The sequence below is a fragment of the Hibiscus syriacus genome, unplaced genomic scaffold, assembly GCF_006381635.1.
Source record: "Hibiscus syriacus cultivar Baekdansim isolate YM2019G1 unplaced genomic scaffold, ASM638163v2 tig00110462_pilon, whole genome shotgun sequence".
Classification (NCBI taxonomy): domain Eukaryota; kingdom Viridiplantae; phylum Streptophyta; class Magnoliopsida; order Malvales; family Malvaceae; genus Hibiscus; species Hibiscus syriacus.
The window spans coordinates 462,738-479,251 of NW_024062747.1; the positions used below are offsets into that span (position 1 = coordinate 462,738).

A 16,514-nucleotide genomic window follows, 5' to 3' on the forward strand; every position below is an offset into this window, starting at 1 on the left:
CATCAGCTTGTAAATATCATATGCCGTCTATTATCCTTATCCTTTTACTTTCTTAAGATGCCATCATTCACTGTATAATAATATTACTTAAAAGGGACTCTATGGGTGAACAATAGTTTTTTTTTTAAATAAATAAATATAATGTGCCTGTTATATCGTTTCCATGTTTAAGCGTGTTGGATTCATGTAATGTTTTTATATTGTATATTTCTAGAAGGTGTCACCTACTCTATGGGTGAACAATAGTATTTTCTAAAATAAATATAATGTCACCCTGTATGGAAAAAATCATTTATGCTTTTCACATAATCATTGATATCCGGTCCATTAGTTAGTTAATTCTAATTGGATATTGTATACTATATAATTCATTATAGAGGCGATTTTTTCAACTTTATTATCGTCATTCACAATATTAAAATTCAAACTCATGACTTTGGTTGAAGAATTTGACATCTCATCTTGTTAGTTAAACCGATACTTGATAAACCATTTATGCTTTACATTTCTCAAAATAATATTTAAAATGTATTTTTTTTCATTTAGAGAAATAATATCTGTACTACATAAAGATTGTAATTGAATAGGCATTATAAGTTATCACAAGCTTTTGTCAAAAAAAAGTTATCACAAGTTAATTAGGTACCAATTTATTAGATAATGTTTATTATATGTTATTTTAAGGTTAATTTTGCCATTTAAATTTATTATATGTTGTTTTTTATTGACCACTTATTACTTGGTAATGAATGTGTAGTTAGATCTTTGAGACTTAAGTCTAATTTTCACTCGAAAAGAATTTTTATTTACTTATAGTAGCTTTTTAAATCTAAAAGTATATTTAAATTAATTTTTAAAATATAGTTAATTCTAAAATATTTTTCACTCATGCCCAAAATTCAAGTATTTTTATAAATAAAAAAGTTGATAATCTAGAAAAAAAAAATTGAAATTAAGATTCACACCAATAGTTGAGAATACTGGGTGAATTATAAATTAGGAGTGAATAAATTTTCATTTTAAAAAAAAATTAAGTTGTCACAATTAATCTTATTATTTTTATAATGAATTTATAAGATTGGTTGTTCATATAGTATTTTTTTATTTGAGTTGATGCTACGTGACCTATGGAATTTGACTATAAATGTTCAAATTGTTAAACGATTAAAATTTAATGAGTTGTCCCTTTCAACCCAGGTTTGGTCAAGGGTGTAATGAAAGCGTAAGCGACTAATGTAGAATTTTTTTTCTTATATAATAAATAAGAACTTAAAGTATCTAACGTTGTCTTTTTTTTTTTTTTTATCAAAATTGGTACCTAAAATATTTCATGTTAAAATAGGTACTTAAACTATTTAATTTTTTTTTATCTAAATTTTAAAAAAATTATCATGTGACATTAATTAAATAATATTTTAGGCACTTAAATAAAATAAATTAAATACTTTCAATACTTATTTTGATAAAAAAATATACTTTAAGTACTTATTTATTATATAAGAAAAAAAATTATACATTAGTTTGATTGTTCGAATTACTAAATGGTTTCTATTTGCTATTTACAACCCAAAGTTTGATCACAGAGGGTTTTTACTAAAATGATATTTTTTTTAATTATTAAACAAAGTAAACACTAAAAATATTAAATAATTTTTAATTATTTGACATACAAATTAAATTTATAAGGATAATTTAACTTGTTGAAAATAACTTATATCACAAGGATAATTTGATTAAATATGCATACAAGTACTTATATATTCTTCAATTCAAACATTGTAATCTTATATTTCTACTAAACAAACCAAACAATGTAATGTAATATTCTCATAATAATGTAATATTCTAGTAATCTTATTCTCAAAGGTAATCTTACATTCCAAGAACCAAATACCCCTTATTGTGTAAGCAATCAAGTTTTAATTATAAATTTATTTATTTAAGTGTATTTAAATATATTTTATACAAAACAATATTTTAATTTTATTCTGTAGACACAATATTTCGTCTCCACACTTTTATAATATTTATATTATATATATATTAGTATTAATTAATTAATTTTTATTGTTTACATGTGTCGGGTGGCCCAAGTTACACACCCAACACTTCACGCGACCCACCAAGCAGGCAACCCAAGTCCCGAACTGGCCCGCTAGAGTGACCCGCATCAGTTAGGATTGTTGAAACCCTAGCACCGTGTGCTCCCTGCTCTCCTCTGCGTCGCAGCACACCCCCAGCATCCGAGTTTAACGGCAACACGCCTCCATCTCCGAAGCATCCGGCACAAGCAAAACAACCACCAAACAACAAGTGTTTTAGTTCAAATAAAACACTGAAAATTCGGAATTAAAAATAACATTATCATGTATATAAATACCCATGTAATCAACACAATGAACGGACACAAAAAATTCTGGGAAAAATCAGATGTGACTACAAAAAAAGGGGCAAAAGCAAAAGAGATTGAAAATCCTACGAGTGCTCAATCTGTGGAAGTTGTCACTGAGAAAGTGGAGACTCCTGCTGTTGTATTTGAAGAAAGCACCGAGGCCTCTCCTGCATCCGAAGAAAAAGAGGATCCATTTGTCAACATTGCTCCCAAGAAACCAAACTGGGATCTTCGAAGGGATGTGCAGAAGAAGCTTGATAAGCTTGAAAGGCGCACACTGAAGGCAATATTCAAACTTATGGGCGGCAGTGGACAGTCAATGAACCTGTCTTGGAAATGCTGTGATGAGCTCCTTATCCGATACCCAATTGTCGACTTTCTTATCTTTTGGGAATCTTTGGACTTTTGTTCTACTTTTTGTGATTTTGTCTGTCACCTTCCACCTTTGATTTCAGTAGCTTTTGTTTGAAATTGACCTTATTGCAGTTTTTACGTTCTTTTATATTTTTTACTTATATTCCATGAGTCTACACTTATAGGTTTAGTATAAATTATTACTTTTATTTATTTTATTTTTTAATATTTTAAACTTTATCTCCATTATCATTTTAAAATTTTTGTAGATATTTGGGGTCCATTTAGGATTTGGTTTGAATGATGTTTGATTTACTATTGTTGTAGGCAACTTGTCTTACCCCAATCCATTATTAAGAAAATCGAATAATTATGTTCGAGATTTTTTTGAAAGGGTTCTGGTTCTCCTGTTGCTAGAGCTAGAGTGAATTGGGTAAAAATTTGTAAACCAAAATCCGAAGGAGGACTTGGCCTTAAGGATATAAAGTCCTGGAATTCTGCATGCTTAATTCAACAGATTCGAAAACTGCTTGCAGGGGAGGGTTCAATGTGGGTAGCTTGGACGCATAAACATATCATCAAACATAATGATTTTTGGACTATGCTTGAACCAATGAATTCTTCCTGGTGCTTCAGACGCATGCTGAAATTGAGAAACACGGCCAGACCGTTGTTTGCTTCTTCTTCTGCAATTAGTACGAAAGAAATTTGGGAAGGTATTTGGCCAAAAGACAGTAAAGTCACTTGGGAAAAACTGATTTGGTTTCGCTTTCATATTCCGGAACATAGTGTTATTTCTTGGATGGTTATATTGGATCGGCTCCCCACTAAGGACAGACTGCAACGCTTCGGTCTGGTTACTAATACAGACTGCATTTTCTGTTCTGAAACAAATGAATCACGAGATCATCTTTTTACCAGTTGTTCATGGATAACTTCAATTTGGAAGTTTCTTCTCCAACTTTCAGGCTTGAACATACCACCCTTGCCATGGTGCAATTTGTTGGAATGGGCAGCTACAAAAATGGAAAGGTAAATCTTTGATTTCTTCAATATTGAAAATTTCTTGGTGTGCTCTTAATTACACAATATGGGAGGAAAGAAATTGAAGAACCTTCACAGGGAAATGCAGAAGCGAAGAAGAAATTATTAGCATCCTTAAATCGATTGTTGGAACTGTTTTAAGTAATAGGAATGTTAACAGAAATGATAACACAAATTTACTACTATGTAACCAATGGGGTATAGTTTAATTTTATTGTATATAGGTTCCCCTATTCTTGTATCCTAAGATTGGATTGGTTTGGAAGCAGTTCTCTGCCTTCATGGGTAATAAAATCTAATTATCCAAAAAAAAATGGTGTCATTCACTTGCAGAATTTTATAATAGTTTTCAAAAGACTTTTTCTTATTTTTTTATTTTTATTTATTTCTTATATTTTATTTCTCTGGTTTATTATTCTATTTATTTTTTAATTTTATGTTTTCTTTGATTTATCAAATATTAATTTATTATTTTTAATCTAACATTTTGACTTTTTTAAGGTAAATTTTAATCAATCAAAAGTAAGTAATTCGAATTGATTTTTTAAATTTTGATTTAAATTTTAATTTTCGCAATTAAAACAACCGACAAATTAATTGGTACCGAAAGGACGGTTCAAGGGTGCTAATCCTTCTTTGACTGTAACCGACTCCAGAACCCGACACATTTCTGGTAAAACGCAGATTAGGTAAGATGGTGTTCGATCAGCCCAAATATTGTTTTAAAATGATCGATGGCGACTCCAAACCATTTCATTCAAGTCGAAACTCAATTCCGAGTCCACCCGAAAGACGGTTCCGACATATTCATAATTAGTTTGTTACAAACATTCTCTATTATAGTAATTTTTGTTTAAATAAAATTATATATATTTTATAGATAATATTATTGGATTCAAATTAATGAAAAAGTTAAAGCAGAGAAACCTACAAGTTTTGAAAGCCGACAGAGAACCAATTGGCTTCCAACTATGGTTTTTGAAATCAATTTCTCTTTCTTCACGTCGATAGTCATTGTGAGGTGGATCTACACTACACGCCATACCTTTTAAAGTACATTATGAATGAACCACAACCATAACATTTAGTACAAACAAAAAACAATGGCAGAGACAAAGAAGCCGGACCAGAAGCAGAAGCATTTTGTTCTAGTACATGGTCTGTGCCATGGTGCTTGGAACTGGTTCAAGCTCAAACCCCAGCTAGAGTCATCCGGTCGCAGGGTCACAGTGCTCGACCTATCAGCCTCTGGTGAAAACATGAAGGCAATCCATGATGTTCGCAAGTTCGAGGAATACAGTCGACCGCTGTTGGCGTTTTTTGAATCTCTGAACGAACAGGCCGTCGCCATGGATTTGTTCCCACATAAGATCTCAGTCAGCGTCTTCTTAACAGCTTTCATGCCCGATACTATACACCAACCTCGTATGTCATAGATAAGGTAGGATCTTCAAAACTTTAAAGCCTACATTTTATGTTTATTATCTAAACTATTTTTTTTGTTTACTTTAGTTTTTAAAATTTTATTTATTTTAAATCATATTTAATGTTTATTTTTTTTGTTTTGATCAATGTTATTAAAATTAGATTGGATCAGTCGGTTCAACCGATTGAATCATGATCTGATGGTATGTCTGGTCCGATTAACTTTTAAAACTGGATGAGCACAAAATCGATAAAGAACTGGTAGAACCGTCTGAGAACCGGTAAAATCGGGATGAACTGCCTGAAAATCGGCAACACTGGTGTGAACCGTCGGTTATCTTTTTTTCTTTAAAAAAAATTAAATCAAACGACGTTATTTGTTAAACGAGTCGAGTCAAACTCGAGTACTGCTAAACTCGATTCGAACTCGAAAACTTTAAAAGTAAGCTTAACTCGACTCAAAAACTCACGAACTAAAAATTATCAAGTTCAACTCGAACTCGAAATATAATATTAAAACTAGAACTCGAAAAGGCTCGAACTAAAAAAAATAGAGCTCAATTGAAGCCTAAAATTTGAGCTCAATTGAAGCAAAAGAATAGTTCGCTCTGTGCTCACTAAAAGGCTCCATAATTTTGAATGTCAAATTATCTCTAGTATTTATAGAAGTCTGTTAGGATGTTCTTCTATGTTTCTTAGCCATGTGAGATTGTTTTGTTCTCATATTTTTACTCTTTAGATTTTTGGGATGCTCTTCTATGTTTCTTAGCCATGTGAGATTATTTTTTTTAAATTAACCAAACAACATCGTTTGTTATGATTTTTTTCAGCCCCAAATTTATTTTTTGATTATAGTTATATAATTATATTTATTATTTAATATGTTTTACCTTAAATATTATGTTGTAGTTGATTTGATTCATTTTGTTTCACTTGATTTTATGTTTTTGAACTTCTATATGTTATGACTTGTGATATTTTTATACCTTTTAATATTGTAAACTTAAAAAAAGTGTTATATATATATTAATATTGATTTGAATATTATGTAAAATATTAAAAATATTATTTTATATAAAATCCGATTGAACAGCGGTTGAACCAATGAATCAGTGAATCAGTACCTTCACCGGTTCAAGGTCAGGTTCGGTCCAATTTTAAAAACATTGGTTTTGATAGCTCGTTGTTAAAAGTTTAGTGGAATTATAACAAAAATGATAATTTTTTTGGGTAAATTACATTATTCATTATTCAACTATCTTCTCGCTCATGTTTTATTTATTAATTTTTTTAATTTAATTACTTAACTTTCAAATTATTTCTAATTTAATCACTCTAATTTTTAAATTTATTTATTTTTTATTTTAATTATATATTAATAAATGTCATGTCACAAAAATTATTAATAAAATAATAGATTAACCATTTCATTTAGATTGCTTATTAAATTCATTCGATTGCTGCCAATACTGCTAAACTGTTTAGTCTTTAAATCCTATGAATTTAGTATTTGTCTTTGTTTTGTCTTTTGGTTGAAATAATGCAATCCATTCAAGTTTCAATTTTAGTATTTGAAACCGAGAATCGCAACGCGAAATGAAAATCGCAACGACATAATCGCAATGCGATTATAGTTTCGCGTTGCGATAGTCAAATTCGCGTTGCGATAGTCATTTTCGTGTTGCGATTTTCATTTTCGTGTTGCGATTTTAAGTTTCATAAACTATTTTTCTTCTGCAAATTGAAACTTGAATGAATTGCATTACTTCAACAAAAAAAACAAAGACAAATACTAAATTCACAGTGTTGCAAATTTAAGTTTGAATAATAAGCTACTACTCTTTATGTTTATTGTTCTTGGTATATATTCACAGTGTAGTTTTTGGTATATTTAACTTGGTATGTTTATTGTTTTTGTAGAACTTTTATTCGGCTCAATTGATCTTAAGAAATAAATTAAGCCTGGCCAAAACAATTGCGTCGAAGCTTTCACCTGCACAAAGAAAAATATTTGAGGATATTTTCTTCGGGCCATGGCTGAAAGTACAACATCCGGGTTGAGATGTTATGTTGACCCATTTGTTTCTTCAAATCATGACTAGCGATCTACCAGAGACTATACAACGTCGTGATGAAGAGATATGGCTTGATTTTCCACAGGCGTATACGTGTTTTGGGCGGGAGGAGTTTTGCTTAATCACCGGTCTACGCTTCGGACACGATGATGTAGGTCGGTACACTAGACATATTACCCGCCTATCATGGTTATCCCGGGTTTTTCCTGAGCTGTCAATGGAGAAGCCGAATTTACACGTGGAAGACTTGACGAGATTATTGAATAAGAAAGATGGTTTTACTCGGATGGATGACGTCGATGTTGTCCGAGTATGCCTTCTAATACTTTTGCATGCCGGCTTTTTAGGTAGAGAGGCCAGACAACCTATTCCTAATGATCTAATTAAATTGGTAGAGGACCTAAATGCATGGAACCTATTTCCGTGGAGTTCGTATCTATGGAAATCTACATAGAATAAGTTGTCGTCTGCCTTTGATGATGGAAAATGTTTGCGTGACGATGGTTTCAAATACACTTTGTCAGGCTTTATTTGGGCCTTTAAGGTAAGAATTTTTATATAATGTTTCCAAAATTATAATTAATTATTATTTAATAATTACTAATGTTTGTTATTATATTGTTTGTAGATTTGGATATTTGAGGCATTTCCTGCCATGCAGACATATGCATTAAAAACTTCTAATGATATTCTTAGGGTTATTTCCTGGAAGAAGAAACGGACCTTGCAACAATGGGAAGATTTACTACCGTATACGACAATAAATCATGTAAGTTAACACAAATACTACCATATGTTTATAAACAAGTTATTACTAGTACACATTTAACTTTGTTTGAGCTTTTATATTGTTAGGAGTCCAATACTCCATTACAGAGGCTGACACCCACGGAAGCTGAGCTTGCCACTGATTTGTGGCAAGCTAGTAAGCGTTTTTTTGATGGCACGGATGATGAGCAGCCTCCACTTCGAGAGCCATCACCTCACCCAGAGCCATCACCTGATCGACCCGACTATACACCTCCACAACGAGAGCCATCACCTATTCTGTCACATCATCGAGCCTCTTCTCCACCATCACCTCATGATAGGCGACCGGCAGAGATGCCACGACGTGTATCTCCCTGTTCTCCACCTCCACCTCCACGGGATGAGTTAGGGGAGTTACGTGATGAGGTCAATGTCTTACGTGAGGAGGTCGGTACTTTACGCGATGACAATGGTGCATGGCGTATTGAGGTGTGTACTTTACGTGGTGAGGTAGCCGCTCTACGTGAGATGGTAGCATCGTTGCAGAATGAGGTTCATACTCTACGCAACGAGGTTAGTTTAATATTTTTGCATATTTAACTTGATGATAAATTTACTCGTAATTTCACTTAGATTAACCATTTCACTTATATTAACCATTTCACTTAGATTGCTTAGTAAATTCATTCGGTTGCTGCCAATACTGCTAAACTGTTTATTCTTTAACCCTGTGAAGTTAGTATTTGTTTTTGGTTGTCTTTTAGTTGAAGTAATGCAATCCATTCAAGTTTCAATTTGCAGAAGAAGAATAGTTTACTTTCGCAACGCGAAAATGACTATCGCAACGCGAAAACGACTATCGCAACGCAAAAATGACTATCGCAACGCGAAAACGACTATCGCAACGCGAAAACGACTATTGCAACGCGAAAATAACTATCGCAATGCGAATTTGACTATCGCAACGAAAGAATCGTAATGCAAAATGAAAATCGCATTGGGATTCTCTCGTTGCGATAGTCAAATTCGCGTTGCGATAGTCATTTTCGCGTCGCGATAGTCATTCGTGTTGCGATTTTAAGTTTCAGATTTTATTCTTCTTCTGCAAATTGAAACTTGAATGAATTGCATTACTTCAACCAAAAGACAAAGACAAATACTAACTTCACAGTGTTGAAAATTTAAGTTTCAAGAATAAACTACTACTCTTTATGTTATCATTGAACCTGTACTAAACCTATATGCTGTCATTTTAAATGTTTATATAAGTGATTACTTCTGGAATGTTATCTGATGCATTTTGTGAACAATGATAGAATAATGACTTGGGTGAATACCGTGCAAGTTTGAAATATATTTGTCTTTGTTTTCACTGTTTAATATCATGTTTGTTTATTTACTGATTTATGTATTAATTTATTTTTAGTGGTACGCTAAGGTGGATGCTCTACGTCGGGTTTTTCTTGTAAGACAGAGTTCACGCATCAGACGGCGTGCACGTGCCATTAAGTCTCCGTTCACCCCAATAGTGCGAAGAATCCGTAAGAAAAAGCCCGACTCACCTGTCATCGTTCAAGAGGCCTCCCCTATCATTCAAGAGGCCCCTATCATCCCTCAAGAGTCCCCTCTCACCGTTCAAGAGGCCACTGTCATCATTGAAGAGGTCCCTCCCAACATTCTAGAGCCCGATTCACACGGCATAATATATCGAATTATTGAGAAACCCCCTCACGTGTCGGACATGATGGATGATTGTTGGCTTTCATATAAGTTAACGGCCAGTATCATTCCGGCATATGAAGTGGAGAGGAAACAACTACCGGAAACAATTCTGGATAATACCCTTTGGGCTAAGATCGCAGTTGATTTTTATCTACATGAGCGGAGCCAAGGGTGTTATGCTGACATATACAAACTCAACGATGATATGCATTTGTTGATTGAACGGTCTTGGTGGGGTATGTTATTAGGAGTTAAAGACAATGGCTATTTCGATGGGGGTAAGTCTTATATTTCTTCTTATATTTCATTTTGATTAATTTTTTTAAAAATTTATGTAATTTACTAATATATGTCTTTTTTTGTAAAACAGCATATTGATGCATGGATGTCACGTCTTCTAATAGTAAGGAAATTGAAGAAAAATAAAAATAAAAAAAATACGCGATATACAATTATGCCAACGTCTTTTCACGTAGTTCACTTAAAGAATCAACGACAGGAATCATATGTGTTGGCTAATGGACAAGCTAAACTTTATCATGCATGGTGGGAGGTCGATAAGGTTAGTATTTATTTTTTTTAAATATTTTAAAGGTGTTCATAAATAAGTGCGCAATTTGAATTATTACTTATGATTGCAGGTGTTTATCCTTATTTTGGAACGTACTCATTGGCTTCTCATCGAGCTTCAACTCCCATCCCTGAAGATAATAGTATATGACAGCATGATAAATTACATATCATTGTCTGATTTGAGAGATATTATTAAGGGATGGAGCTCTCATTTGGTTAAATTCTTGGATGCGATTAATTATTGGACTTATTCTGGAAACAAGAAGCCAAAGAAGTTCAATGTTACAGTTATCAGAGACGAGACCGCGCCATAAAAAACGCCAGAAGCCAGAGGGGATTGTGGTCATCTCGTATGCATGTGCTTGGAGCGTTTGACAACAGGAAGTACACAGTTTCTACCTCCCACCGATAGAGATAGAGGTGCAGTAGGCTTGTGGTTTCGGCATTTTATGGCTAGAGCGATATATTCGAGACGCTGCCTACCTGCATCCGCGTTATGAAAGTGTCCATAAACAATTTGTAAGTCAAATGCAAGTGTTGTTAAGTACCTAGAATTCAATAATAATTTTCTGTTTGTTGGTTTTAGATGTGTAGAAAGTGTTATTTGAGCAAATGTTTGGTTTCTGCAGGTTAATCCTGAAGTGAGCTGCGTGAAATTGATGTATGGGTGCATAAACAACTGTCTGGGGTATACTTTTTTTGATTGTTTAATTGATTCTTAAAAGTCTGATTTGTTTAATTGATGAGAAAAATAAGAATTATTATCATTTTTTGCTTGTTTAATTGATTTATAAAAACTGATTTGTAAAAATTGATTTGTTTAATATTGATGTGTAAATAATTCTTATTTGTGTTTGTTTAATTGATTGAAATGTAAAAGTTGATTTGTTGATTTCAATCTGCATCATATTGAAGGCAAAATACATGTTGGAGATACACTTTCGCAATGTTAAACTCAAAATCGCAATGCGAAAGACAAAATCGCAACGCGAAAGTCAATTCGCGTTGCAATAGTTTAATACGCTTTGCGATTTTCTCGTTGCGATAGTCAAATACCCGTTGCGATAATCAAATTCGCGTTGCGATACTCAAATTCGCGTTGCGATGTCAAATTCGCGTTGCGATAGGCAAATTCGCATTGCAATTTTTGCGTTGCGATAGTCATATTCGTGTTGCGATAGTCAAATTCGCGTTGCGATTTTTGAGTTGCGATAGTCAAATTCGCGTTGCGATATTCAAATGAATGTGTAATAAGTGATAACAACTGAACATATCATAGCAATGTTCAAACTCAAGTTACTAATACATGTCTAACTGAAAATGTTAAAAGTTTACACATAAAATACACATAATAGTCAAATTCGCGTTGCGATATTCAAATGAATGTGTAATAAGTGATAACAACTGAACAGATCATAGCAATGTTCAAACTCAAGTTACTAATACATGCCTAACTGAAAATGTTAAAAGTTTACACATAATACAACGTTTGCATTTAAAAATCACCTAAGTTAATAGTCCCAAAAGGTAAAGCCGGTTCTGATTGGGATTTTGATTTTGATTTTGATTGCGATTTTGATTGCCTTTTTCTTGACACCATATGAGCTTTGGATTTTGATGAGGATCTATATTTTGGTAAAGTAAAAGATGATTGTGATGGCACTGGTGATCCACATGTCAACCTTGTATGACCACTTTCCTTGCACCGACTACATGTCGATCTTTTCTTCTCTTCACCCTTAGACGGTATACGATCGTGACTTTTTGGTCGGCCAGGTAGCCTTCTGTCCATGACTGGTGGCAAAACTGTATGTAAGTCATCTGGTATGTCCCACTCAGAAGGATGTGGAATAGGGTAGATAATCTCGGTATAAGTCTGTCGATATACTTCTGTAGTGTAGCAATCCATAGCGTATGCGCTTGAATCATCTTGGTTTAGATGAAGAGCAACTTTTATAACATGCCCACACGGATAACCAGATGTTTGCCATTTCATACAACTACACGTCTTTGCATTTAGATCGACAAGCCCATTTAAGTTATTATCCAGTACTTCAAACAAAGTGTTTGAACATGGTTCAACTCTCCATGACGTTGACTTCACAACACGTTTCGTTATCTTTTTTTCAGTTTATGATGTAACACGATGTTCCAATGTTCCTGTAAATTTAAATAAATAATACTTAGTAAAATTTATGATAAGTTACGAATTTAAAGAAATAATACCTGCATGGTTTCTTTTCTTGTAGTACCACTGTTGAATAGAGGCTCGAAAAAACTCCATTAACATAGTAATTGGTAATTTCCGGGAATGACGACATAGAACGTTGATTGATTCTGCACTATTAGACGTCATGAAACCATATCTTGCTCCAAGTTGATGTACTCTTGACCATCTTTCAAACCCGACATCTTCTAGTGTTTGAGCACACTGAGGCAAAACACGTCTTAAACAATTTATATGCTTATTAAAATCCACTTCCCGATAAGCTTTTACAGCCTTCCAGTATGTCTATTTGTGATTTTTAATACCAGCAGACCTTGATTTCAGATTTCTATATAAATGAACACCACAAAGTCCATGAAAAGCATATGGGAAACACCTTCTAACAGCGTTGTCAATTGAGTTTTCCCTATCGGATATGATTGTCAGATTGCTAATAGGACCTATGCAATCCCTAAGATGCCCCATAAACCATGTCCATGAATCAGAGGTTTCATATTTGCCAACCCCGTAAGCTATTGGCAGTATCCCATTGTTAGCATCCATGGCTACTGCTAATAAGTTTACTCCAATGTATCAACCTTTTAAATGTGCTCCGTCAACTATAATAACTGGGCACATGCAAGTAATAAACGAACGAATCTACAAAATCATATACACAAGAAATATAATCATTTAAATGTGAAATGCATGTAACTAACAAAAATGAGTCAACAAAATTATATTGATTTACTAACCGCAGCACCAATGGCAATAAACAACAACTCAAAGCGTCCATCTCTATCTGTTTTGATATGAGTTACCGACCCAGGATTTTTCAGCTTTAAATTGTGATAATAAGCCGGCAGTTGGGCAAACGATGCTTCTGGTGACCCCCTCAACAATTCCAAGGCATAATATTTGGCTCTCCAAGCTTGAGAATATGAGATACTAATCTTGAATCGAGCATTCATGTCAGTCATAATTTCATGTCCCCGATATACCCTGTCATTCAAAAACATTAACTCAGCCAGAAAACCACCCAACACCTTTTTGTTTGCCTATCTATGGTGAGGAAAAACTTGGGTTCTTGAACATGTATGTTTATCAATAAAAGTCCTAACTTGAAACATTTCGCAATCTTTTATCCTCTTTGCAATCATACGCCACGTACAGTTTTTGTCAATCATACACCTTGTTTCGAAACGATCTTTGCTTGATTTGTTAACTTTTAGTTGATAGCCATCTTCCACACATTTCGTATACAAAACTATCTTCAAGTCTTCCTTTGTATCAAAACAATCATCTTTCTTGATACGAATAATTTTTGTGTAACAATCAAGTGCTATTTTTACCAACTCTTCTTCCGGTATCTGAATTAATTCTGGCATATTCCAGTTATACTCCCGTGGCATTTTCTTCGGGGACTTTTCTTCGGGGATTTATTCTTCTTTTTCTTCTTCAGGGTTATATGAATTACAGAATGGATGTTCAACATGTTCATTCACAGTCGTAACTTCCTCCTCATTATCATCAACATCATCTTCCTCGGCAGCGGCTGTTTCATCATCAAAATTCGGGTATTGATCAATATCAAAAACATTACACGCAGGGTCTGTTTATTCTTCTGAAACATCATCAAAATCCGAGTATTGACCAAGATCAAAGTTCGGGTATTGACCAAGATCAAATTTCGAATACCGACTAGTACTCACAATTTTTTCCGTTGTCTCATCATCGTCTAACTGGTTAATACGAAAACCGAAATTTGGTGCTGAAAGTTGATTGGGATTTGGATTAGGGAAAGGTTGTGGGTTTTGAGATTGTGTTTGGTATTGGAAATGTGGTGAAACAAAATTTGCTTGGTGATGAAATTGTGGTGGAACCATTAAATTTTGAGCACCATAAACTGGGTTGAAAAACTTAGTTGATTACTACCCGCTACTGACACAACTTCACTACTTCTAGGTTCAACAACATACAATGTAACATCATCTTGCGAAACACTAATGTAAGCAATGAATCGTTCAACATCTTCATTGTCGGTTAACAAATAAACTTTACCTTTTCTTTGATAAGATAGCCTAAATCCACTTAAGGGCTCTAAATTCAATTTATTTGCAACACGTAACATTAGAGTTTCATAAGTTAACTTTTTTAATGACAGTTTTAGTTGAAGATTCATGGGTAAAGGCATATATTGTAAAACACCATGAACATTCTCCCATGACCCTCCAAAACACAAATCTATCCAAACATGATCAACATTAGATAATTTCATTATTGTAAATTAATTTACTAAACAAACGAGCTGCGAAACTAAAACCTGTTGCCGGATGGGGAATGATGTCGTTGGATATAAGAACGGATGTCGCCGGAGAGAGTGATAGATGGAGATGGAATGAGTTGAGATTTAGGGATTTAGGTTATGAGTTGCTTCTGTTGCGTAGTTATATACCCAAAACATTTGTGTTGCGAAACTAAAACCTGTTGCGAATTTGAAATTCAGTGTTGCGACAGTCAGAATCGCGTTGCGATAGTCATAATCGCATTACGATTTACATATTCGCATTGCGATAGTCGGAAAATCGCAATGCGATAATCAGAATCGCGTTGCGAATCTGGAAACTGATTTGCGATACCGGAGATCGCTTTGTGAATTATCGATCGCATTGCGATTTAGTTGGTCATTTTGGCAAATCCAAAAAAAGTTGGTTAAAATCGTATATTATAAGGCATTTTTGGTCACTGAGGTTATTTTCTCTAAAATTTTATGTCTATGTTTAATATTAAGTAATGTTAACCGGATCAATTGTTGTAATTTATTTCATAGAAGCATCTATCGGGTGGCTCAGAGGAAAGTAACTCAGATTTTGAAGCCGTGACCATAGGCAGCCCAGAAGAACCTTTCACAATAAGAACAATGGGCCCAAATTTCTTGGCATACCAGCTCTACCAGCTCTACCAGCTATCCCCTGTTGAGGTAAACTTTGTCCCTCTGTATGTTATATTTACATATATATTTTCGTTGTGAGTTGTTGATGGGAATAAATTGATTGTAGTCAATTTATTTTATTTGGTTTAAATGAAAATTTGTTATCAGTAACCAGTCGATGATCAATCGGTAAGATTAATGATATAAATGTGGTGAAAAAATTGGAAGGAGTCTGCCCCAAAAGAGAGAAATAGTTTCATAAAAAGAAGTCTCTCTCTTGTCTGTCATTAGAATTTGTATATAGACGAATGCTGTATATTTATGTCAATTCTAGAGTTATGATTATAAGTTAATAGAGTGTATAAATACAATCGTCAATTAACAAATTTAGTCTTGATTGATCTTATGAGTTAATCAAATGTCTTGTTAAGAATCTCGCCAAATCTCTCCTACGATGATTTTAGTAGGTTGGTGGAAAAATTATATTTCCAAAGATGAAGTTACCTCTCCTATAACCTAAGTGAAAGAAATCGATGGTTTTTTTTTCTTTTTCTTTTCTGAAGGACCTGGAACTGGCGAAAACACTGGTAAGGGCAGGATCATTGTATGAACATGATTTGTCCAAGGCGAAGAAGTTTTCGGATCAAGGGTATGGATCTGTGAGGAGGGTTTTTGTAGTTTGCGAGGAGGATAAAGCGATGTACCTGGAACACCAACGCTGGATGATCAGCAACAATCCCCCTCAAGCTGTGATGGAGATCGCTGGTGCTGATCATATGCCTATGTTCTCCAAAACCAAACAACTTTGTCACACTCTCTTGGAGATTGCAAACATGTACGCTTAATTTTTTCCTACAGTATTGCATGTTAATAAGTTGTCATTTTTAATGAATAAAATCCACCGGGAATATATGATAATATATTAGTGACATGACAAATCATGGAATTAATTTTTCTACGCAATGGAAACGACAACCACTTTCATTTATGGCTTAAGGTATTAGTAATTTTCGAATTTTTTTAGTGTAAGATTAGCAATTT

General features: G+C 33.7%; 1 pseudogene; it reads left to right on the forward strand.

The window, feature by feature from the left end:
- Nucleotides 1–4,893: 4,893 nt before the first annotated feature.
- LOC120127175 lies at nucleotides 4,894–16,359 on the forward strand (annotated as a pseudogene).
- Nucleotides 16,360–16,514: the final 155 nt, after the last annotated feature.